The 23,805-nt window shown below is 38.9% G+C and overlaps 1 protein-coding gene and 1 pseudogene across 2 annotated transcripts in view; one reads left to right on the top strand and one right to left on the bottom strand.

The window, feature by feature from the left end:
- PLS3 (plastin 3) overlaps positions 1-23,805 on the bottom strand; it is an 89,417-nt gene that overhangs the window by 54,764 nt on the left and 10,848 nt on the right. The window lies entirely within an intron of this gene.
- Positions 7,288-7,730, top strand: LOC103069517 (ferritin light chain pseudogene; annotated as a pseudogene).

Below are 23,805 nucleotides of genomic sequence, written 5' to 3'. Positions count from 1 at the left end.
AAAGTGAACAGACTTAAACATACTGCAGGCTAAGTAGCTGTCACGCGTGGTTTTCAATATGCATACTCTATAGAGAAAGCTGGGAACAAAATAGTCAAGACATAATAATGTTCCCACATTCTTCACAGGCACTTGGCCTGTTAGCATGCTTTAACTATCTACTGGTCTCTAATACTTCAAGATACTACAAAACTCTTCAAGATGTTTGCAACCTTTTCTTTGAATTTAGCTGAAAGTCAAACAAAGGTTTTTTTTTTTTTTTTCTTTCAGAAACAGTTTTTACTTGGCAACAATTCTGGCAATCAAGCAGCACATTTCACCTTTACAATAATATACATCAGGCACGCATCATGTTTTGACAAACCTGCAATTTATAGATAAATGTATCATTTAGAAATAAATGTAAACTGCTGCAAACTAAAGCTGTACTTAAAATTTTTATTATGAAAATTTTCAATGTATACAAAAGAGAAAATGGTACAGCAAACACCCATAATCCCATCATCCAGATTCTACATTTATCAGATTTATCAGGATTTCCCCTGATTCTCTCTTCCTGTCCTCTTCTTTTCCCCTGCTTCCTCCCTCCCTCCCTTCTCAACCCCCCCTTCCCCATCTCCCCCTCCCCCACCCCTCTCTCCCCCCGCACCTCCTGAATTACTGTAAAGCAAACCCCAGACATCCCATGAGTGATTTCACCCTACTTAGCTATTAAATGAGTTCATTTCCTGGAAACACCTCTATTCTGTTCTAGGATCTAGCATAAGCTAGATTCTAATTGATCTTTTTTTCAAGTACCAATATCTATGAGTCACTTAAACCCCAAAGGGTGCCCAATCCTGTGTCATTTCCTGGAGGAATATCAAATACTTCCATTTTAAGTAAAAGTTTGCTTTCCTCTTTTTGTCTTAATAAAGATAAGATCTTTAAGCAATGGCTATTTTAAAATAATAATTTTTCCCATAGAAACATTCACATCAATTAAGTCAGACTGAAGACATTCTTTAAATTCTTGCTAGACAAGAGTTTTGTAGATATTTAATACACATCTTAACCGTATTCTAAAAGCCCCCTTTCCTATTATGAAGAATACTATATCAGACCCAAAGACACAACAAAGTTATACCTCTACTTCCCCATCTTTATAAAGCTAAGAAGTATTAACTCCTTGGATTGAAATAGCATTCTTCTTTTAAAAGGTCTAATCCCTTTATTTCCTAAGTAAACTCTGACATTTTCCAAAAATATCTGAATAAGTTATGAAAAAAACATATCTGCTGCTAATGAAATTAATTAACCTTCACACTTGAGGAGTATTTCCATTCTCCTTTCCTGTGAAAAATAACACGGAAGCCAAGGGCAACCTTCAGGTATATATCTCTCACAAGGCAAGATCAGACCAGTTAACTCAAGACAAAATATTACGATGTACAACTCAGAAATCACTAGAGATAAAATTTCAGCTTAGACTTTGAGCTAAGCTGGAAGGTTATCTATTAGTCACTAAAATGGCCTCCTGCAGTGTAACATACCCTGCTTATATGTTCTCAAATATAGTACTTGTTAATTGAGAAAACTAGACTCTTTTGTTTCACACTTCACTTTTTACCTCATACGGGTGTAGTTAAGTACAACTAATTTGAGAGGTTACCCTTGATTCGGAGTCGAGAGTTATACAACCAGCTATATTGAAATAGGAGAAATAAAACATATGATCACTATGTGATAGAAAACTCTGGTGAGTTTGTGAGCATCAGAAATCACTATTACTACCATATTATAGTAACACCACCAAAATCTCACCACCAATGATTTTCATGTATTTTGGAAAGTATGAATAAACACCAGTACAACTGTTTGTCGTAAGTTATTTTGGAAGAGTAGAATATCAATCTGTTTGCCATATTCTGTCATGACAGCTACCCTCAACTTCTATTTCACAGAATTTTGAAAAACCATTTAACAGGGATCAAAAGTAGTTGAAATTCCATTCCCCTTCGCCCCACCCCCCAGGTATAAAGTAAGAGTTTCTGTCATTTAAACCTTTGGCATCTGACTTGATAGATACAGCTATATAATTAGGATTACAAAACCAATTTTTAAAAAGTACGAAGTCCCTAAAATATTCCCCAAATGAAGAAAACACACTATATAGACAGAGAACAAGTCAGATTCTAAACTTCAAATTTTTCTCTTAAAATAAATTTGCTTCTACTTGAATACATAAGATTTAGAAAAGCGTCTCCAAATGTGTAACTACCCAGACACATAATAAGGATTTCGAGATGTTTAAAGTAAATTTCTGCTTAAATATTCCATAATATAAAAGTTAGAGCCTAACGAAATAATATTAAAATTGTTACCCTTCCGGGATGACAGCAAACCTGTTGTTTCTTTCTCGCAGCACCAAACAGAAGGAACCTCCCACGCCCAGAACGCCAATCTGGAAACCCAACATTCTTCTCACAATTGCAACTTTAGAGAGCAAGTCGTAACACTTCCTGCTAGAGAGAGAGAGCACCCTGACAAAGCAATGATACAATACTTACGAATTCCCTTCCTGTCAGCCTCACAGTATTTTGCCAAGTATTAACAAATTCGAACTTCACAACATTTAGAGAAAAGTGAGTTTTTTTCATTCCAGCTCCACTGAAATCATGCAAGAACACAAGGGAATTTAAAGTTGGTTCAGGTCAAATAGCTACAACCCACATACCTATTTAAAGTTTGAACATTAGCCAAGTAACCTGCTTATTTTAGAACACATGGAACCAGCTTCTCCCCAGAGGCCAAGTCACTCGTCCATAGGAAAGTGCTTTACTTAGAAAGGCAAATGAACTGTCCCAGACCACTTACGTTCTATTATTCATCTCGATCCATACTTACGTCTTTATACAACACTTACACTCGATATGCTAGGTGTCAGAGCATTAACTGCGAGTATCTATATCTTGTTTTCTGTTGAATACATAAGCTGTTAAGTGTAGGAACTATATTTTCTACCAGCCTAGCATACAGGAACGAAACCAATACTTGCTGAACTGAATTTTCTATTGAGAGGCAGTACTGCTGAGTAGTTTAGAGTTCTGGAGCCAGACTGGGTTCAGATCCTGTCTCTACAATTTTCTAGGCTGTCTTTGGACAAACTGCTTAAGCTCTTGTGCCTGTTTTCTCATCCAGGGATGATAACAGTAACTACATCACATAATGATAACTATTTTGTACATTGTTGTGAGGCTTAAATGATTTAATGTGCATTCAAATTTTAGATCATAGCCTGGCAAATTGTAAGCACTAGGTATGTGATAACTGCTATATTCTTAATATTGAAATTTGTTTTTTAACTGGTCTAGCAATTCTAATCAGTTAATTGTTAAATGAAGCAACTGGTTAGCTATGAGTTCTCACCCTTTATGGGAGAGAACAATAAATCAATAGGAGTACTGTGCTAGGCTCAGGAGACCATTTCTAATACTGACATAGGGCAAGTCAATCATTTGAAAGGAAATGGAGTGCAATGGGAGCATCAGGATCTTAGGAATCAGACTGACTTCAACTCTGTGTGACCATGAACACATCACTTAGCTTCTCTGAGCCCCAGGTTCCTACCTATAAAAGTGGAACTAATTCCACGAACTGCAGAGGGTTGCGATGACGATTAAGTGAGATAAATGCATAAGGGGGTCTGGCTCCAGCAAGGTGCTCAGTAAGTGGCGGCCATTGTTACAATCTGTCTGGGATATAATATGCATGATACCATCTGCTCTACCTACCTAATCTGCTCTACCTACCTAATAAGCATGAAAGTGAGATAATAGATCCTCCAGTCCTTTATAAATAATATAAAACAAAGTGAAGTGTTTTATGCTAACATTGAAATCTCAGAATAAGGAGGTGACTCACATTGCAGTCACTTGTAAAAAGCATCAGGACAGCCCACATGAGGAGGCAGAGTGTTCTCCTGTCCTCATCACTAACCACCATTAGCAGACACTGGATTACATTTTGTCTCCTTAATGGAAGCACTTTATTTCATCAATCACAAAAACTGCATGAACTATCAAAAGGCAACGCAATCCCGAACAGAAGGAATAGAGCGTCAGGAGTCAGAAGACGTGTTTTTCCACCTGTTTTCATTGCTGACTCACTATATGAAGTCTCTTCAACTTTCCCGAGTCTCAGTTTCGCTATCTTTGAAACAAGCATAGCACTAGCTGCCTGTAACCAGTCAGGGATATGTGGGGTAGGAAGGAACGCTCAAGCACCTTGAGCTAACTGGAAGAAAGGGTATACGTGTATGTATTATCATGCATTTCCAGGGAAAACTGGGGCACAGGCAATTGCCTCTGGTAAGAAGACAGTATCAGTGACAGGCCAGCAATGTTGGGTTTCCCCAGCCTTACTTTTCTTTAGGCACACTTGTCACTTCACAACACTTACATGGGTCTGTCCCAAGTGCTATTAAATTAACTTCCTCGGGCTTCCCTGGTGGCGCAGTGGTTAAGAATCCGCCTGCCAATGCAGGGGACATGGGCTTGAGCCCTGCTCCGGGAAGATCCCACATGCCATGGAGCAACTAAGCCCGTGTGCCACAACTACTGATCCTGCACTCTAGAGCCCGTGAGCCACAACTACTGAGCCCACGTGCCACAACTACTGAAGCCCGCGTGCCTAGAGACTGTGCTCCGCAACAAGAGAAGCCACGGCAATGAGAAGCCCATACACCGCAACAAAGGGTAGCCCCCGCTCGCCGCAACGAAGACCCAATGCAGCCAAAAATTAAAAAAAAAATAACTTCCTCAATGATCACGCTACCCAGAAACAGCTTCCTTGTCTTTCCCTTTCTTGGTCATCTGGAATGTATATGCTTTCTAGCTTTCTGAACTCTAAGGCTAACCTTTGATCACAGTGAAATCTGTCAACACCCAGTTGTTGATTTTAAAGTCTATTCACCATAACATGATAGAATTCACTTCAACTGCAAAATATTGTGGTGAAAGTTCTAGGAATGGATACTCCCTTTAAAAATGGACATCTTCCACTTAGTAAATACCAGGACATTTCCTAAAAGACTGTTGTATCACATCAGTAGTTCAGCCAGTTTTGGCCTGCAGCCCATTCTATAACCTTCTAAATGTCTCATCATATGACGTATGTGCAGGTATGCGGGGCCAAGGGGGGGTATTGGCGTTTGTGTATGTGCATGTGTGTGAGTATGTGTGTGAACAACATCTCTGTTTTTACTATGGGTAATGAAAATTGCTTTGGGAACAGAAGATGGTGGCAAGGGTTATGTAATCCATTGCACATTTTTAGAAGCAGGCCACGGAATGAAAACAACTTTTACATTTCCAAATTCATCATGATGAATGCTGGGGAAAGTCAACAGAAACCAACCTATGTTTTATCTGTACACGTAAAGTGCACAAGCTCCCACTCTCTCTCAAATGTTACAAACAAATCCATAAAGTTAAAAGTTCACACACGCACCTGTGGACACATACACCCTTCAGGGTGGAAAGGAAGGGAAGAGGCACACCCAAAGCTGCATGAGAATTTCATAGACGTATCGGTGTAATATGCAGTTAGGACACAAGACCTAGACACAGTATTTTTAAAGTCTCTTCCAACTTTCATTCAAACATCATCCTCTCCCCACCACACCCAGTACGGGTTATATTCTTTCCATATGTGACACGTACAATGGAGGCCTCTCCCACTGTGCTTAATGCCACACCTCAGTAACAGTGATCTATCGTCCTTTAATGGAACAGGATTTTACCCATCTTCATGACTTACAGAGTAAACAAACAACACTCACAGTGAGTGAAACATCAAAGCAAAGGGATCTAACATAAAACAGGTACCAAATTAACACGGAGGATACTGCTACTGTAATTTTGGGCTATATTGGAAAGTTTAGGAAATTTATGCCAGGAACAGTATTAGGTACACAAACTTCCTGTTGCGTGGCTGTGTCAGTTTTAACAATCAAGTAGATCTGGTTTATGTGATGATTGGGGGGGGTGGTAAATAAGCCACAAGAACATCTTAATTTCAATATTGCAAGGGCTGTCTCCCCAACAGTAAATATTTGTGAGCTCTGTTTTTGCATAACAAAGTAATCAACCTTTTAAAACAGGATGTCTTAGTATATATTAAATTATATACCTTGTCCTAATGCCCTAAAACAAAAGGCTGAAATAGGGCTTCCCTGGTGGCGCAGTGGTTGAGAGTCTGCCTGCCGATGCAGGGGACGCGGGTTCGTGCCCCGGTCCGGGAAGATCCCACGTGCCGCGGAGCGGCTGGGCCCGTGAGCCATGGCCCGTTGAGCCTGCGCGTCCGGAGCCTGTGCTCCGCAACGGGAGAGGCCACAACAGTGAGAGGCCCGCGTACCGCAAAAAAAAAAAAGGCTGAAATAAATAGAAGGATTTAAAGCATGGGTCCTCCAAAAATTATCAGTTGAACTATACATGGGATAAGGAAGTGATCTGGAAGACATCTGTGGTGACTATATACAGTTAACAACACTGAACTGCATATTTCAAAGTTGCTAAGAGAGTAAATCTTAAAAGTTCTCATCACAGGAATAAAAAAGTAACTGTGGGGTGGTGGATGTTAACTAGACTTATTGTAGTAATCATTTCACAATATATACATATATTAAATCATCTCGTTGTACACCTTAAACTAATACAATGTTATATGTCAATTATATCCCAATGAAACTGGGGGGGACATATGTGTTCCGTTCATAGCTAATAAAATCATACAAAGAAATAACTCATATGCTCTACACCTTCCTATCCTGAGAGTCTCTCATTCAAAAAAAGGATAGGGAAGGAAAAGAAACAAAAAAACCCAACTAACCGAGCAGCTCCTAAACTTTTTGGCCTCAGGACCTGAGGACCCCAAAGAGCTTTTTGATATGTGGGTTAGATCAGTGTCTTTATCTTATTAGAAGTTACAACTAAGAAACTTTAAAGATATTTATTTTAAAAAAATTAAACCCACCGCATGCTAATATAAATAACACTTAAAAATGAAAACTATATTTTAAAAAAACGTAGTGGGAAGAGGCAGGGCATGCCTCGCTCCTGCGGATGTCTCTTGCTTCAACACTGTTTGAACGGAACAGACCCAGGGACGCCCCCTTTTCCAGCCTCCAATCACCCTGGAACCTCTTTTCCAGTCACATCCTTAGGAACCAACCACTATGCCGTCCTCGGCCTCCGGAACCAGCCAACACCGTTTTTTTGGAGCTTAGCTCCTTACTGCTGATCAACCATGAGCTCCCAGATTTGTCAGAATTATTCCACCCAGGTGGAGGCAGCCGTCAACCACAGGGGTCAACCTGCATCTGGGTCCTCCTACACCTACCTCTCTCTGGGCTTCTATTTCTACCGCGATGATGTGGCTCTGGAGGACGTGGGCCACTTCTTTGCTGAGTTCACCATTGTGAAGGGCAAGGGCGCCCAGCATCTCTTGAAGATGCAAAACCAGCACAGTGGCTGTGCCCTCTTCCAGGAGCGCAGAAGCCGTCCCAAGATGAATGGGGTAAAACTCTGGACAATAAGGAAGCTGCCACGGCCCTGGAGAAGAACCTGAGCCAGGCCCTTGTGGACCTGCACCCCTGGGCTTTGGCCGCGCAGACACCCACCCGTGACTTCCGGGAGAGCCGCTTCCTGGAGGAGCAGCTGAAACTCATCAAGCAGATGGCGACCACCTGACTAACCCCACCTCCCACTAGCGCAGGCTGCCGCCGGGGTTGGAGTGAGGGGGCTGAGCCAGTAGCCCTTCCAAAGGCTCACCCTCAAGTACGACAGGGGCCTCTGGAGCCCAACAGTCTTTGAGGGGCCCCTCTGCATCCCTCTGGTGTCAGGGCTTCTGCCTGAGCCCCTCTCTGCAGCCACTAGGCAGCTTTCTGACCACCCTGGGGCCCTCACCTAAGCCGTGGGCCAAATGGAAACAAAGGTTTTTGCAGGAAAAAAAAAAATAGAAGAGTATATTGTTTACATCTTTGTTTAACTAAATACAGTGACAGGTGGATTTTCATATCTGCTTCTGCATTGTCTGTTGCAATGTTGTTTTGATTCAAGTATATGAAGAAAACAGGGCCTCCCACAGATACGTTGTTTGGAAAAAGGAAGTATTTTAGGAGCCTTTTCGGATAATTATGGATATTCTTCTTTATAATACCACGCCAGAACTGGGTAAGTGCTAGTTTCTTAAATAGTTGTTGCAGTGTGGAATCTGATAGCAGATCAATGACGTTTTCATACTCTGTTAACGTTAAAATCCATTGGTCTATCTTGCACTTTATTTTTTTGTACTTTTTTTTTTTTTTGCGGTACGCGGACCTCTCACTGTTGTGGCCTCTCCCGTTGTGGAGCCCAGGCTCTGGACGCGCAGGCTCCGGACGCGCAGGCTCAGCGGCCATAGCTCACGGGCCCAGCCGCTCCGCGGCATGTGGGATCTTCCTGGACCGGGGCACAAACCCGTGTACCCTGCATCGGCAGGCGGACTCTCAACCACTGCGCCACCAGGGAAGCCCCTATCTTGCACTTTAAATGGACCTTTTACCCACGCTTGATTTCAGAACATCATGCACTGATCATATGGAACAATATTGTTTGACTAGTACAGATCTGTTGTCACACTTCATTTTACAATATCTAACAAATCACTTCCATTAAAAACACCACCAACCTCATTAGAAAAGTCTAAGTATTGACGTATGGTGGCTGACGCGAGTTTTCAAGAATTTGAATTTTTGCTTGAAATCTCTAACTTTATCATTGGCAACAAATACTCTCAGCCGTTTTCCTTGCAGTGACTAGCACACTTGATTCACTTTTGATAACATATCTGCCAAATATTCAGGTCTGAATTATCAGTTAATGCGTCATTCGCTCTTGCAAGTAAAAATGGTTTTCTATTTTCTAAAAGTGCAGCTAGTTTAGCTTGCAAATCAAAAAACTGCACAAGTGCTTTTCCTCAAGACAATCACTGTAAATCCATATGCAGCAGAAATGTTTTTTATGTACTTCCCATTTCATCACACAGAATGATGTATACCTAAGAGTTGAGATTTAATAAAATTAATTTTTCCTGCTTAATCAAGGACATTCATTAATGAACTGCATGTTATAGGTATTTTTCTAACAGGAAGGGTATGGTGTTGAATACAAAGACTACTAATACAGTGTGGGGCTAAGGCACTAGCAGTTTTACCCACCATTGCTTCTGTCAGTATAGTGAAAAAGCAAAGAACATCTTAGTGTTATTATACAAGTAATTTTGATCTCCAAGGGACTATGTGGCATACTTTTCTATTGAGAACTGGTGCTTTATTTGGTAATATTTATGATGGAGTCATCTAATTTTAGAGAGACAAAAAACATAAGGTCCATAGGTTTTTAACAAGAAATTTCAAAACTGAGAATGCAATTACCAGAATAGGTTTTAACGCGAGTTCTGTTCTGTTGAACTGTGAAAAGAAAACTTAATTGATTAATATCAATTCTGAGGGGACCAATCTACAGCTTATTTACTCCAAAGAATATTTTGCAGAATCAGGTTCATGTCAATGAGATGGGAATTTATCACGCTAGTGTAGTTTTTAGAAACTTTTAATACATTTTTTAAAAGATTAAGAAAGACAATATATTTGTTATAAAACTACTTAAAAAATATCCAGTTCATATGTAGCAAATCAGATTCTTCTTCTGATAATCAGTAAGAGTTTCCTTCTCTGATACTAGAAAAGAAAGGCTTTGAAAGACTCTGTATGAAATGCAGAATTATTACTATTTTAAAATATTAAAAATGAAGTGAACTATAGTATTTATGTGTAAAATAATATGCAGGTTATTTGAAAGCAAATCCCAAACAACAAAAAAGGAGAGAGAAAAGATGAAATATAAGAACATCAAATATTGATAAACTGTTGAAACTGTGGGAGGGGGTTCCTTATGCTATTTTACTTTGTATGTTTGAAATTTTCCATAAAAGTAAGCTTTTAAAATTCCATGAGCTTATAAAAAAGTATTTTGTATTTTGGAAAGCAAAAATAAAATTCCTGACTCATATTCATTCATTACGCGAACACTGAATGAACATCCACTCTGTAAAAGGCACTGTACTTAGATGGCATCAGGAAATAGAAAGATTTGTGAAATATGCCTTTTACATTCAAGGAGCTCAGAGTGTCTGTGTCCACATATGTAATTGATTCCCTAAAATGGGTATAATGCCTCCACTATGACCATTCTAAGGGGTACTTATACTATTACAAAGCACAGCTTGAGCCAATTGAACTGCAAATCAGGATAATGCAATTTTAAGGGAAAAAAAAGGAAACTGGCATGAAAAGAAAATACAAAAAGGAAACTCAAAAAATAAGAAATGAGACTCTTTGGTTTTCCTCTATAAAAGGAAACCAACAAGAGATGTGAGCAAATATGGGCATGACCACATCATTTTTCCACCACAACCGCATCATCTTATTTTACTTCAGGACAGGAACCATCATGTCATCTCCTTTGAGTCAGCTCTTGTACTACTCACATAGGCAAGAATAACTGAGCAATACATTCACTTTCCATGGTGAACATTAAATACATTAAGTATTCTATAATTCTTCCAATGAAAGAAGACAGCAGTTACAGATTCCATATTTTAATTTTCAGGGCTACTATGTCCATTCACACCGCCCGCCCCCCCCCATATAAATTAAGACCATCCTAAAGAATAAATCCACAAGTTAAATCAATAACATTCCTCAGTTACTCAAGGGGTCTAATTATTAACACTGATAAATGAAAAATAAAAGTGAGAATCAAAAAATTAAAAAATTTACTTTAACTGTCATCTTCCAGCTTATTGCCATATATTCCAAACAAATTATCAATTTTTCCCTATTCAAACTTCAGGTAAAATGTGCAAGAGTTCTCAAAACTCATTCAATGTAGGTCTTTAAAAGCTCAGTGACAGGTTAAAGGATTTAAAATTGCTCCATTGTTTTCATCTTTAATATTTATTAAGCTCTATGAGGGCAGTGATTTGTCTTTTCACCAATCTATCTCAAGCATCTAGAACAGTGCCTGGCACACAGTAGGCACGCAATAAGTATCTGTTAAGGAGGGTGGGGGCGGGGGGATTGGATGAAAGCAATCAAAAGGTACAAACTTCCAGCTGTAAGATAAATAAGTACTAGGGATGTAATGTACAATATGAGAAATTAACACTGCTGTATGTTATATATGAAAGTTAAGAGAGCAAATCCTGAGTCCTCATCACAAGGGAAAAAATTTTTTTCTTTCTCTTTTTTCGTATCTATATGAGATGATGGATATTCACTAAACTTACTGTGATAATCATTTCATGATGTATGTAATTCAAATCATTATACTGTACACCTTAATGCTATACGTCAATTATGTCTCAACAAAATGGAAGAAAAAAATTCAGGAACAAATATTTACTTTCAAATGAAAAAAAGTATCTGTTAAATAAATTTGTGATAATAACACTGCACGCTAAAGGAATTAAACTCACTGTCATGTGCTATAGTGGTTTATTACATAATAAAGAATAAACTTTTAGCACTTTTAATGCAAATCACATAAATAAACATAAAAGACATCTACTCTTGTCCCATTGGGTAACCCTACAAAATAGGGTGATTCCTAAGAAGTAATCCAGCCAAAGAAACAGTAGGTTACATCTTTCTAGTGGCACCGAATCCATGATCATATTTGGCAGCTGAATGATTTTCTAATTCTCCACTTTTCGAAAATAAAGGCATTTCAGAGAAAAGTGGAATGGAAGGTATAAAGAACTCTGAATTTTATCAAGTTTTCCTTCAAAATTGCCACACACAAAAAAGAAAAATCGCACTTAAGCTGTCAAGATCTCAATGCTTTAGCTTTTCTTAACTTTAAAACGACTACTTTTTGACCTCACAAGGAATCACAAAACCTTCAAAAGAAACAGCCGCTTCATAGCATTTCCTGCCTGTCCGCCCTAGTCCAAGATTAACCTTGTCAGTTTTTAGGAAGACTTATAAAACTCCCTTAAATGACTAATTCAGATGAAGTGGTAACATGAAACCAGTTTATAAGACGCTGGTTTCTACTTGTTACCAGATGTTGCCATCACTTCAAAGTGTTAAATGCATTCATGAAGAGGTTCAGATATATTTGCATGTGGAATATTTTCTGACTTCTGCTATTATTGTGAAGACAGAGGAAAACTGTTGCCTTGTTGTCTAATAAAACATCTTTAAGGTTGCCAATATTCACATCAAGAATCACCAAGTACTCTGTCGGTCTAATTCCTCTGTGTAATTCTTGCAAGCACATATATATATAAACACTTTAAAAACACACCACAGGGACTTCCCTGGCGGCGCAGTGGTTAAGAATCTGCCTGCCAATGCAGGGGACACGGGTTCGAGCCCTGGTCCGGGAAGATCCCACCTGCCACCGAGCAACTAAGCCCGTGCGCCACAACTACTGAGCCCTCGCTCTAGAACCCGCGAGCCACAACTACTGAGCCCGCCAGCCACAACTACTGAAGCCCACACGCCTAGAGCCCATGCTCCCCAACAAGAAAAGCCACCACAATGAGAAGTCTGTGCACCGCGACAAAGAGGAGCCCCTGCTTGCCGCAACTAGAGAAAGCCCACGTGCAGCAACGAAGACCCAACGCAGCCAAAAATAAATTAATTAATTAAAAAAAACAAAAACACACCACAAATTAATTCCATTTCTTTGGGAGCTTGTCATGAAACAGCCTGCTTAAAGATCTAGCTGAAAAATCCAAATGTGTGTGTGTTTGTGTGTATGTGTATACTTTTGGAGTTGCTTTTTTAGACAAAACAGTAAACAGTCACTAGCTTCACATAGTTCAGGGTTCCTTTGCCAGGATAACTCAACAATTGCACTAGGTTTTCTGCTTCTACCCATTCTTCTCTGGTTATGTTACTTTCTTTGGTTATGTTGCCATTGGGGTTTTATTAGGTTAATTAAAAATGTTTTTTAATCTCCAGAGAGAGTTTAAGGCAACAACAATGGTTGCTATTTTCTACACATAATGGTCATTGTTAAGTTTTGGCCCAACACAGCATCCTGAATACAATGTAGATTTATCCTTAAGATTGGCTGCAAAAATACTGTGGTCTCACACAGTGTTATGTGCCCTTTCTATTCAAGTGTCTGGGAGATACCCCATAACTCTTATTTTATTTTTGCTGATACCCCGACTGCATTTCTTTGAGGATGGAGTTGAATCCATAAACATAACACTAATGCTGGCTCAGACTTCTAGACACTGAATTGTAACTGACCAGTTTTGCTTGCTCAGTATTTTATTTGGCAATCTGTTAACCTGGTACAGCTAAAAGTCTCATAATTAATTCTGCCACAAATCAAACAACTTTTGTGGCCTTTGCGTGCTAAAAATCATATTGTTAGCAAAAAGTCATCCATGCAAGAGCAACTTCTTCCTTCTCCCAGTTTATCCCTCTCCCTGGTACCCTTACCTCAGAAATTGGCTAAGCCATTAGCAGGGTTCTTTTGATGGGGTAGACTATGGTAGGCTCACTGGCTCTGAGAATTCACTGCTTTAGAGAATGAGCTTTTAAAGGTCTCTCATTAGACCAAATACAAAAATGCAGATAAGCTATATGTGAAGAAAGAAGTTGGAATATCTGTTTGATGAGTACCATTATACTGCATTCTTCCTTAAATTACACTTTTTTTCCATCACAGGATAGGTTTTGCTGTAGCTGTGACTATTAACCTAAACAAAGTTAGGAGTAGATGGGGAAGAAACAAATCACTGATATTAGTGGTAGTAATTTTTTTTTCAGTATTAATTCTGTATTGAAATGGATTCAATGATCATCATACATCCATTTACCAAGACTCCTCTATTCTTAAAATCTTAATTTTGCCCTGTTTTTTAATTGGCTGAATTTCACTTTCGAGTATTTCTCTTTTCTACGAGTTCTTTTATATTCATGGGAACTGCCTAGTACCTTTATTTTTGAATGACATCTTGGCTTACTATTCTTGGATCGCACTTTTGTCCTTTCAGAACTCTGTACACAATGCTTAGTGGTAGTAAATTTCACTGTAATAATTATACTAAAACTGTATGAGCCACATGCTATAACTTAGGTAAGTTTTCCTTACTGAGAAGTAATTCTGTTAATTGTGTTTAAGGTAGTATATCTGGACTGTGATTTTCAAATTCCTGCTTTCTGAGTGTAACCACTTAATGCCATATTCATAATGTTATAGGCTGCCAGTGACATATTTATTAAAACAATAAAAGCCAATTTAGAATATAAACAGGATGGGAAAGAGAGCCAAGTTTTTTTGGTGCTTCCACCCTGAATCATGAAGCAGAAAGAAGGGTGGAAAAGCTTTATCTTGAGAAAGCAAGACAGAAATGAAAGCATGATCTCATTCACTTTTCCCGCACCCAAACAAGGTGACATTTTCTGTTCCTTTCTTCTTCAGCCCTAATCAGTTTAACAGTCCTCTTTTTTTAATCCCTAATAGTAAGTTTCCAAGTGCCCTTTTTTTTTTTTTTTTTTGCGGTACGCGGGCCTCTCACTGCTGTGGCCTCTCCCGTTGTGGAGCACAGGCTCCGGACGCGCAGGCTCAGCGGCCATGGCTCACGGGCCCAGCCGCTCCGCGGCATGTGGGATCCTCCCGGACCGGGGCACGAACCCATGTCCCCTGCATCTGCAGGCGGACTCTCAACCACTGCGCCACCAGGGAAGCCCTCTTTTTGTAATTTTTAAGATTTTATTTTTCAGAATCAAAGATCAAAGCACGAGAATGCACAAAAGTTTTCATTTAAAATGTTTTGATTTACTATTCATGACTAACAAACACATCCTAAACTCCAATACCCTAAATCCCAATGATTTAGTGGCCTATTCTGTTTTGCTATGTGGGTTAATGCATTTGTTTGAAACAAAAGAAGAGGTAAACCATACTTAAGGCAGTAGGTTTAGGAGTCTTGCAAAGAGAAATCTAAGGTGGGGGCAAGAGTCTTTAAAAATTCTGGAAAGAACTCTTCAAATAATTTTAAAATTCAAAAACAGTGATTTAGAACTTGAAAGTTATATACCTAAATCAAGAACGTGTCATTCCTTTGAAAAAGTTTCAATATTGGCAATTAAAAAAAAAGATATCCAAGTTATATCTGAAGAGAAATGACCAATTAATATTTGTTCAGTGATTTAAAAATCATAAAAGTAGGCACGACTTTAGAAAATAAGACCTAGCATGAGACTATAGAAGAAATTAAACTGTCTTCCTTAATGGAATTACCATTTTTAACTTAACACTACATATGCAATCTCAAAATTCTAATTTATTAATGTAACTCCTATTGACAGCACAGTTTTTTGTGGTCATAGATCAGCTTATTCTAAAAATTTATGTGGAAAGAAACAGGTCTTAGAACAGGTAAAATTTATTGAAAAATAGACTGGGTGGACTCACTCTGCCTGGTGTTAAGTCATTCCTTGTAGCTACCGCAATCAAGATAGTGTGGTTACAGAGCAACACATGCAGAACAATGGAACAGGCCAGAGAACCCAGAAATAGACCTACACAAATAAGCTCAACTGATTTTTGACAAGGGTGCAAAAGCTCATCAGTGGAGGAATGGTGCTACAGCAACTGGACAACCATAGGGGAAAAAAAATAAGAACTCTGACCTAGACCTCATTTTGTGTAATTTTGTGTAAAGATTTACACCAAAATTAACTCAAAATGGGCCACAGACTTAAATGTGAAACATAACACCATAAAACTTTAGAAAAAATTTTTTGAAAAATTCATCAGGAACCATGTTTGGTGAAGGGGCCTTGGACATAACACCAAAAAGACAATCCATAAAAGGAAACATTGATCAACTTGTCCTTGTCAAAATAATACTTTTGTTCTGTGAAAGACCTTGCTTGGAGGATGGAAAGACAAGCTACAGACTAGGAGAAAATAGCTGTATACCACATATCTGACAAAGGATTGTTATCTAGAATATATAAAGACCTCTTAAAACTCAACATTAAAAAACAATCCAATTGGAAAATAGGCAAAAGACACGAACAGATATTTCACCAAAGAGGATATACAGATGGGAAACAAACACATAAAAAGATGCTCAGCATCATTAACCACTGGGAAATGCAAAATGAAACAAAAATGGGATATCACTACACACCGATCAGAATAGCTAAAATAAAAATGTGACAATACTAAGTGCTACCAAGGATGTAGAAAAACTGGGTCACTCATATGTTGCTGGTAGGAGATTAAATGGTACAAGTCACTACAGAAAAACATTTTGATAGTTTCTTATAAAATTAAACATGCAGCTCTCATATGACCCAGAGATTGCATTCTTTGGGCATTAATCCCAGAGAAATGAAAATTTACAATCACAGAAAAACCTGTACACAGATGTTTGTAGCAGCTTTATTTGTAGCAGCCAAAACTAGAAATGGCCCAGATGTCCTTCAATGTGTGAATGGTTAAAAAAACTATGGTACATTTACACCATGGAATACTACTCAGCAATGAAAAGGAGGAAGGTATTGATATACACAACTTGGACGAATCTCTAGAGAATTATGCTGAATGAAAAAAGCCAAAAGACTGCATACTCTGATTTCATTTAGATAATATTTTTGAAATGACAAAATTATAGAAATGGGAAACAGATTAGTGGTTTCCAGGGGTAGAGATGGGGCAGGTGCAGGGGAGGGAGGAAGGAAGTGTGTGCTGTTACAAAAGGGTAACAAAAGGGATTCTAGTGGTGATGGAACTGTTCGGCATCTTGACTGTATTAATGTCAACATCTTGGCTTGGGTATATTGTACTATGGTCTTGAAGAGGTTACTACTGGGGGAAACTGAGTAAAGGGCACACAGGATCTCTCTGTTATTTCTTACAAGTACATGTCTACAATTTCTGCAAAGTAAAAAGTTCAATTAAAAAATCCAACTCAGAATTAAACACAGAATATAGTGTAATTAAGTGGATAGGAAAAGGGAAGAAAACTTATATGCAATAATTTCATATCCTATTTTAAACATTATTCCCACGAATTTTTCCAAAATACTATAGACATAACTACTGACACTATAGTCTTAGCATATATGGTCAATTCATGACTCCACTAGAGTATTTGATCTGGGTAAACGATATTTTTTTCTGTTCAATACCAAAATAACAAGCTGATATAAAGGAGAATTTCAGGGCAAGAACCCACCAATGCATGACAATTTTGGTATCTGTTATTAGAAATATTTACTTAAGTGACACTTCTCCCCAGATAGTCACTCCTTGATCTCCTTCATGTCTTGCATCAAATATCTTCCTTTCAGTGAGGCCTCCTGTGACCACATGATTTCAAATGGCAACGCCCTCTTCCCACTCCCTATACCCACAACTTTAATTTTCTCCATAATGTATTACCATCGAATATACTATATAGTTGTTCATTTTGTATCTTCCCCTAGTAGGATGTAAGCGTCATAAGGATGGTAATTTTCATTTGTTTCAGTCACAGGTATAATCCCCAGTGCCTAGAAAATAACCTGATCTATAGAGGCACTCAGTAAATATCTGAATAAGTGAATGAATCAATGAATAAAATGGAATTTTTTTTCTTGGTGAGGAGTAGTACAAAGGGGGAAATGCTCTCTGAGAGAGAAAATCCAGTTTGGAAGAAACCAAGAGTGATAAATCCGGGAATTCCCTGGAGGTCCAGTGGTTAGGACTCTGCACTTCCATTGCAGGGGGCACGGGTTCAATCCCTGGTCGGGGAACTAAGATCCTGCAAGCCACGTGGTGTGGCAAAAAAAAAAAAGTGATAAATCCTACAATGTATATCCAATATATTGGCATTAGAGTTTTCAAAATCCTTTGGATGGGGGCTTCCCTGGTGGTGCAGTGGTTGAGAGTCCGCCTGCCGATGCAGGGGACACGGATTCGTGTCCCGGTCTGGGAAGATCCCACATGCCGCGGAGCGGCTGGGCCCGTGAGCCATGGTCGCTGAGCCTGTGCGTCCGGAGCCTGTGCTCCGCAAGGGGAGAGGCCACAACAGCGAGAGGCCCGCGTACTGAAAAAAAAAAAAAATCCTTTGGATGCAATACAATGTAGGAAACTCTTTAAGATCAATGATTAGGACTGCAGCTTTGTAAGCATAAGAGTACTTTGGTTGAAGATACAACCTAGAAAATAATTTACCACTTCAAAGCTATTACTAATGAATTTTCATTATTAGCTATGGAAGAGTTGGTCGAGTTAAATAATGTTGCTTAAGTTATAGGTGAAGTGAGTTTCAGAGAGTTTATGTCAACTTTAAAGACATGGAATTTGCCATTTTGTTAACATCTGAAAGAAAACTCCAGATTGTATAAACTGATTCAGGGTGGAAGAGGCATTCCTAGTGAACCACGCTGGACCCTGGATGTGGTATTTAAATTTATGGCAAGAATAGTGATGGATTAGGTATCTGGAGACCCCACGCCCCACCACTGTCCACCACTGCATTAGACCTCTGTTGCCTCATCTGCAAAAATCAGTGGCTGGATTAGACTCTGAGCTCTTCAAACGATGGCACATTATGTTATTTATCTTAGTGATAACAGTGTCTAGCACACTGTTGATGATTAATAAAGGCCTGTTAAATGAATTAAGTAATTAAATAGGAAGTTCTAAATGGGTCTCTGGGAAACTGTATCTTTTCTTGACTGAACTGCAGCCCTCCTGTCTCAGGGAGGCCTATCCTTTCCTAGTTGGCCTGCCCAGAATAAGGCAAATAGGTCCAGGAACTTCTCTGTGGGTTGAATACAGAAGATAATGGCAGAGATCGGTTCTAGGTGTCATTAGCTATATTGACCTGAAGGGTTCTTGAAAGAAAAACTCTGATCTGTAACTGATTCTTGTTATCATCCTTGGATAATCCCTCCTTCTCGTGTTCATCCCTGAAAAGTCAAAAGGTAAAGACTCCCTCAAACTTACTGCTGCACTTTCTAAATGTAAAACACCAAGCTCTTTTGAAAATGTCAAGTGTCAAATGTACTCAATATTATTTCTGGATGGACAGACAAGAAACTAGTACTAATGGTCACATCCTGGGAAGGGAAATGGGGGATCAGAGTCAGGGGCAGGAGGTTTATTTTCTTTATGTCCCTTTATAGCTTTTGAATTTTTTTCTGTGTATGTATTTCATATTTGAAGTGTTAATTTTTGTTTGTTGGTTTGTTTGTTTTTGCGGTACGTGGGCCTCTCACTGTCGTGGCCTCTCCCGTCGCGGAGCACAGGCTCTGGACGCGCAGGCTCAGTGGCCATGGCTCACGGGCCCAGCCGCTCTGCGGCATGTGGGATCTTCCCGGACCAGAGTACGAACCCACGTCCCCTGCACCGGCAGGCGGACACTCAACCGCTGAGCCACCAGGGAAGCCCTTGAAGCGTAAATTAAAAAAATAAATATTAGATGTGCTCAATAATGCTTTACGTTGACTGAAAACCATTGTGTTTCAAAGCATTTGTCATTTACTTCTGCAATACTTAATACTGCTTACTTTTGTTCCTTATACTAGGTATTCAATAAATGTGTATAAACAAGGAATTTTTTATAAATCTGTTATACAAGTTTTTAAAAAGGTGATTATAGAACTTTTACAGGCTTTCCATTATTCAAGCAGAAATATTACTAAGGAATAAGGTAGTGTTGGGAACAAGTTGATGACAATAAGCTACTAAGCATCAAGAAACAGGAAACGGGGCTTCCCTGGTGGTGCAGTTGTTAAGAATCCGCCTGCCAATGCAGGGGACACAGGTTCAAGCCCTGGTCCGGGAAGATCCCACATGCCACGGAGCAACTAAGCCCGTTTGCCACAACTACTGAGCCTGCGCTCTAGAGCCCGCAAGCCACAACTACTGAGCCCACGTGCTGCAACTACTGAAGCCCGCATGCCCAGAGCCTGTGGTCCACAACAAGAGAAACCACCACAATGAGAAGCCCGTGCACCGTAACAATGAGTAGCCCCCGCTCGCCGCAACTAGAGAAAGCCCACGCACAGCAATGGAGACCCAACACAGCCAAAAATAAATAATAATAATAAAAAATGAAATTTTAAAAAATAAATAAATTTAAAAAGAAACAGGAAAAAATTAGCTACACTTAGATGTAGAAATCAATATTGTTCAGAGTCAAAGCAAGGATCTACATTAACAGCAGACCAGTGATAAATGAAATGTTATCTTGTCAGTACCACTTCTAACTCATTAGCTGACCCGTGGTTAGACATTTAATATTAACATATCCCATTATTCATAACAGCCAAAAAGTGGAAACAACCCAAATGTCTATCAATGGATGAATGGATAAAGAAAATGTGGCATATCCATACAATGGACTATTATTCAGCCATAAAAAGGAATGAAGTACTGATACATGCTATAATGTGAATGAACCTTGAAAACAATATACTTAAGTGAAAGAAATCAGTCACAAAAGACCGTATGTTCCATTTATACATAAAAGTCCAGAACTGGGAAATCTATAGAGACAGAAAGTAGATTAGTGATTGCTTAGGGATGGGGAGGTGGTGGGCTGGGGAGAGGCATAGCTTAAAACTCTGGATTTTTAAGCCTCCTTCATCCTTCCAAGGCGATGAAAATATTCAAAACTTGCTGATGGTTGTGCACATCTGTGAATATACTAAAATCCATTGAACTGTACAATTTACATGGTTGGTACAGAATGTGAATTCTCTCTCAATAACACTGCTTTAAAAAGTGAAAAAATATTAATATGTCCCAATATCCTCATTGATTCTAAAGTTAAGCAGTTCTCACAATGAAAGTGCCATCCGTATGTAACATTCACTCCTGACCATTCACTTAAGACAAATAAAAGAGGAAGAAAACCAAGCAAGCCATTTGCTTAGTTTTCTGACAGGTTCACATCAATATGTATTTTATTCAATATGATTCATAAGTTACCCATTTGCTGATTAGGTTTTCACAATTTAATCTTTATCAGCAAGGGCTATCCATGGCCATTTATACCCTCTTTCGAATGTATTATATTTATGGAGACCTGCTGTGTGCCAGGTGTACTGTGAAAGAACCAGGAGAATGGGTTTATTTTCTTTTCTCCCTAGAAGAACAGTGTTTTCCATGGTACGTGGCAGGAATTTAGTAACGTCTTTGAAGAAAACCATGTACAGCAGACAGTACATCCAGATATACTGCATTCATTTGATCCCCTCCCACCAAATGAAATGATGACCAGATTTGGAATCCTGGGTTTCCCAGCTCATTTTAAAGTCTGGGACAATCAAGAAGTTCAAGGCAGAAAATTAAGGTGTCAGCTATACCTGTAGTTACTCGCTATTATCCTTGAGTCAGATAAAACTTAACAGAAGGCTACCCTGGTGGCGCAGTGGTTGAGAGTCCGCCTGCCGATGCAGGGGACACGGGTTCGTGCCCCGGTCCGGGAAGATCCCACATGCCGCGGAGCGGCTGGGCGCGTGAGCCATGGCCGCTGAGCCTGCGCGTCCGGAGCCTGTGCTCTGCAACGGGAGAGGCCACAAGAGTGAGAGGCCCGCGTACCACCAAAAAAAAAAAAAATTATCCACGCTGAAATCTCAGATTAGAGTCCTGTTTCCTCCTTTAATATCTTGGACCCAAAGCCCAAAGCCTCCTCTAACCATTCCAACCTCCAGGGATGGCTCCCTCCTTTGTAGGTGCCTTATTTCCACCAATGGCTCTGCGAGTTTCTTGTGAAAAAAACAACAACAACAAAAAAAACTTAACAGAATGCTGTACTACAGAAAGTATGAGAGCTGCATGTGCAAGTAATAGAGAATCAATGTTTTTTAGGGCTTCTACATACATGGATATTTCCACAGCTGCAGAACCAACTACTGCAGAAGTACACGCTGTGCACAACATCTACAATTTAGTAAAGCTGGAAAGAATTTTATTTTTGTAAAAACTAAATGGGGTGTGGCTCATTTTCTTGCCAAAGGGCTATTTTATTCCAAGACACTGGTGTCTGCTGACCTTCATTTATAGGCTGAGCAATGTTCTATTTAAGTAAAATTAACTCATGGTCGGCACTTTTTTTAGGATGCAATAATTATTGCAAAGAAATAACAATGTTTAAATTTGATTTGTTCTTAGTTTAGATTTGATTATATTGGGTTATACATGAATGTCTTTGTTCACGCAAGGTTTAAATTCAGAAATTATTTTATGTTGAGCAAAAAAGGCCATATTTAAGTTCCTTTTCTACATGTAAGAATGTTTTTAGGTTTCATGAAATCCAATATTACGGTTTTTTCTTCCAGACTGCAGGAGTATCTTACCATCTTTGTAGCCCTAGCACCTAACAGTCTTCATTAAACTTATTTTAGTTGAATGATGAAGCCATTCCACAAATAGACTAATTAAGGCATTGTCCATGTTACTATCTTTGGCTATTACTCCATCTATAGTTTGTACTATCTCAATATATACTTGAGAACTCTGGGCACATTTTAAAGTTTTCCTGAGGGTTACATCTCTTTATAAATGCCTTATAGGCCGCCTTTTATATAATCTTTACACATTTCAAGGTACCTGACACAGCAATCCTCCCTTCATCTTTACACAAACCTTCTCTGGTTAGGGAAGTTTGCCACCTTCTGCTTGCACCTATAAATATATTCTAGTTTGCTTTTATTTTTCGCGGGGCTGGGGCCCAACTAATGCTGGAAAACTTTGATTTAGGATAAGATACCAAATGTATGGGTTGGCTTATATCTTTAAACATGTAAATCTATCAGTATTACTTTTTGGTTATCTATACTGCATGGTAGTTCGGCTATATTTGTTTTTTAATTATCATAAGACAAAATATAAAATTTTAATTATTCATAACCACTTGCAAAACTGAATCAACTGTAGCTTTAAACTGGAGACCCACAAACTGCTCAAAATATTTGTTGAATGTGTCAATGTCCTTCATCATTTCCTGGTTTTTGCTTTTGAAAACTTCCACTAGAGGAAGTAATGGGCATCGTAAATTTAAAATTAATATGTTTTGGATTCACCCATGTCTAAAGGCTACATGTCATCTTGCAAAGATACTGATTTAACTTATAACTCTGCCTTCCCCAGCATTTTAAGTTTTCACTAACTCATTCTCTCTTTTTTCAAAGGTAAACTTCTAAACGTTCATGTTTATACTATTTCTACTATTGTAGAAACACTGAAGAACTTGAAGCTTTTTTTTCCTCCCCCCAAAAACAGGCATCAACATTACCTATTACCTTTCACCCTGCTCTAAGCTAAATCTGTTAGTGGCAGTGACTTTATAATGGTGTCTGTAATGTATTAAAAGAGTCACGTTTCCAATTTTCCTTTGAGGGTGAATTTAGACTGTTGGATGGCATATCCTCATAAAAGGATAAATTAATGGTAAAGGGGTTTCTTAGATAAGCCAAGAGGCTTCTTCAACCTGGAACACTGTTAAAATCCTCCACATTCGTAATGAAAAGCATTGGAAAGTCATATTTTCACAATACCATTAAATAAAACAGAAAAAATAAACTATCTTATTTATCTTCAATGGTGATACTTAAGGAAAAAAACGTTTAAATTAGAGGAAAATGAAGAGGTAGCTACAGAGACCTGATAAAGATCACCTAAGGCAACATTAATTGACCTGTAAATGGGAACACTGATTGAGCACCTAATATACACCAGTTTCTTT

The sequence above is a fragment of the Lipotes vexillifer genome, unplaced genomic scaffold (genome assembly GCF_000442215.2).
Source record: "Lipotes vexillifer unplaced genomic scaffold, Lipotes_vexillifer_v1.1 scaffold1340, whole genome shotgun sequence".
Lineage (NCBI taxonomy): Eukaryota > Metazoa > Chordata > Mammalia > Artiodactyla > Lipotidae > Lipotes > Lipotes vexillifer.
Note: the sequence above shows the minus strand (reverse complement) of the source record. Positions and strands in the feature narration are given on the sequence as shown.